A 3,132-nucleotide genomic window follows, 5' to 3' on the forward strand; every position below is an offset into this window, starting at 1 on the left:
GTTCCTAGCTTTCCATTCTGGAAGCCTCAGCTCAAGAGCTTCGCACAACAGGTGACTGGATTGCCTATCTTCATTTACATGACGTTGTGGCAGATTCTATTACCCCTTCACTGCGCTTACTTCCCAAAGAGCTCAGACTTGCAAAAAGCCCGTAAAGAAGTTACTCGGCGTGGTTTTAAGTCAAATCACATCCCAGTTCCTTTCCACAAAAACCACGTGCACAGTCTTGTTTACACTTCTGAAGTTTTAACTAAGTTCTCCTTAAGTTTCAAGTCGAACTCCTCATTTCCAGGAGCGTGAAAATGAGATCTGCCCGCGTCCTCACAAAGTTAAAGCGAAGAAACTTCCCCAAACCTCTGGAAAGTACAGAGCCTCGAAAGGGAAAACAAAAAACAAAAAACTAAACCCCTGTCCAGCACCCCTCCAGAATGGCCCCGACAGGATCAATCTGTCCCCAGAACAAAAACACATCCACACCTCTCTGGGCACACCCACTCAAACCCTCAAATCCCAGGACCACAGGCAAAGCAGCACGTTCGTTCCTTTCTGTCTATCACGGTTAAGCGGAGTCGGCGGGGAAAGGTCAGAACCCGGGGACACCCAAGCGGGGAGCTGTCTCGGCTTTTACCCTGCCCGCCCCGGCCAACCACGGACTCCGAGACGAGGCAGGAGTGAAGAAGCTGCGGGAGGCAAGCGGAGAGGAGTGCGGCTCGCAGGGCGGGAAAAGGCGGGAAGGGGCAAAGGGCGGCAAGGAGAGCGAAAGGGGAAGCTGCGGCCGGCGCGGCCCGGGAACCCCGGGAACGGAGGAAGGAAGGCGGGAACCAAGGCCGCGCAACTTCGCACTCCAGGCCGCGGCAGCCGAGGGCCAGGCCCGGCCAGGCAGTCGGCGCAGGGAGACGCCGCGACCGGACGGGAGGGCCGGACTCCGCCTCCCACCCGCGGGCGGGAGGCCTGGCGGACACCACGCCCCGGCCCTCCTCATCCCATCGGGCCACTCACCTCCTCGCAGCTGGGGCGCTCCCGGGAACCCGGCCCCGTCGGCTCCGAGCGTCTCTCCGCGACCGCCGCGCCTGACTGACCCGGATCCAAACCCCGCAGACAGGGTGGCCCGCGCCTCTGGAGTTGGACTGCGCCTGCGCAACCTGGGCTCGCGCCCCGCCCACCGCTCACGCTCCTCCCACCTCGGTGACTCGGCAGCTCGGCCAGCGGCAACTACGCAGGCGTAGGGCGGTAGCCCCGCCTCTCGGGGCCCCTGCTCCAACCCCTCTCCGAAGCACGTGCGTCTTAAGTCATTTCCTGTTATTCTTTTCGCTCCCTCCGCCCCCTGGCTTGGGTTCGCTCCCGGCAGGCTTTTGGGCGTGCCCACTTCCTCTTCTCTGTCACGTGAGCCGGCGGCTTGCCTTGCAACTCTAGAGCCGCTGCTGCTCGCCTTGCGTAGTGTGTCTCCTTCTTGTCCTCTGAAGTTACCAAGCCAACGGGATTCGGTGGGCTGCGGGACTGTCTGCGCCTGCCGATGCCTCCGGTGATGCTCGGCGGAGTTTCTTACATGCAACCAAGGGCGCGTGCACTCGGTCCACCACCCTCGCCGTGGGTCGTCCCTTTGGGTCCGCAGAGAAGCCAAGAAGGTATTAATTGGACGAGGCCCAGGCGGTGGATGCTGCCCGGAATTGGAATGGAAATTATTTAGGTTTTGTGGTTTTGCTTTTTAAAAATCTCACTTGTTAGGCCAGCCTGAAACACGCGTTGATCCCCCTGCCTCAGGCTCCCGTGCCTTCAGTTTTGATATACCTCTTGATAACTGGAAGCAACTGCTTGCCTCTCCCGGCTCCGGTTACTTCGTCTGGAAATTAAACGGTTTCACCGAAAAACATTTTGCTTTTGTTTTCCCAAGGATGGTTTGGGAGCATCAAGTGGGAAATACAGGGAAATGCACGTACACATTAAATTCTGCAAGAAGGTATTAAGCTGGCCTGGCGAGATGGCTTAGCGGGTAAGAGTACTGACTGCTCTTCCAAAGGTCCTGAGTTCAAATCCCAGCAACCACATGGTGGCTCACAGCCATCCGTAACGAGATCTGACGCCCTCTTCTGGCAAGTCTGAAGACAGCTACAGTGTACTGTGTATAATAATAAATAAATTAAAAAGAAGAAGAAGAAGAAGGCATTAAGCAATTCACCAGTCTCTGGTTTTTAGTGATCTGACAGTTGCCCGTATGGCAAGGGTGAGCTGTGAAAGACCTGCCCCTACCGCCATTGTCAGGATCTGTTCTATCTTGGGCACCTCCCTCTGGCCTGCCACTCTGGAATTCTACTTCTCAAATCCTTGTGTGGAAAGACGACTTTCCTCAATAGAATTGGTTCTGGGACCTAACCCTGAATCCAAACTGGCCTCTTCTAGAAGTGGCTGCTAGAGAGGATAGCCATGTTCAGCTTAACTAGAGTCAGCCCACGGAGAATCTACACTTCACTGCACAGCCCCTGTCTTCAGACGGCTGGCTTGGCTTTTGCTCGCTCACCCTTCCTTCCTTCCTTTCCTTCCTTCCTTCCTTCCTTCCTTCCTTTCTTTCTTTCTTTCCTTCTTTTTAGCCTGATCCTGCTTTATAATTATGTGAAAGCCTTTTGCATTCGGTGGGGCCTTCATCAGATTTTGAATTTTAGTGTTTTTCCAAGCTAAAATACACAATGTGATGTTTGGGGATGCTGGCCTGCAGAAAAGGCTGCACCTCCCATTCAGCCACAGGCTCCCGAGGGCAAACTGCTGTTCTAGGGATCTGTGTTGCTGAGCTCTGGTGCTCAGTGCTTTACTTGTATTAAGTGTGTTTTGGACTTAGGGTGTTTCCACATGTGATCTGCTGAGTGGGATGTGACCCTTTCATAAGTTAAGAAACATCTGTATAGGGTTGTTAAACATAAAGCTTGTGATGGTTCCTGAATAAAACCTTTGCATTCTCTCAGTACAGTAACTAGCCCACATTGAAGAAAAATCCTCTTGTAACTCACTGATGGTTGTAACAGATGCTGGGAACAGTAGTCTCTACTGTCTTTTGTTTTTGTTTTGTTTTTTTGAGACAGGGTTTCTCTGTGTAGCCCTGGCTGTCCTGGAGCTCACTCTATAGACCAGGCTGGCCTCGAA

The 3,132-nt window shown here is 53.9% G+C and overlaps 1 protein-coding gene across 1 annotated transcript in view; it reads right to left on the minus strand.

Moving 5' to 3' along the window:
• Oser1 (oxidative stress responsive serine rich 1) overlaps window positions 1-1,148 on the minus strand; it is a 16,462-nt gene extending 15,314 nt beyond the window's left edge. Inside the window, exon 1 of the mRNA XM_031372668.1 lies at window positions 1,000-1,148. The gene's annotated coding sequence lies outside the window, so the exon portion shown is untranslated. The remainder of the gene's footprint in view (window positions 1-999) is intronic.
• Window positions 1,149-3,132: the final 1,984 nt, after the last annotated feature.

The sequence above is a fragment of the Mastomys coucha genome, unplaced genomic scaffold (genome assembly GCF_008632895.1).
Source record: "Mastomys coucha isolate ucsf_1 unplaced genomic scaffold, UCSF_Mcou_1 pScaffold15, whole genome shotgun sequence".
Taxonomy (NCBI): Eukaryota; Metazoa; Chordata; class Mammalia; order Rodentia; family Muridae; genus Mastomys; species Mastomys coucha.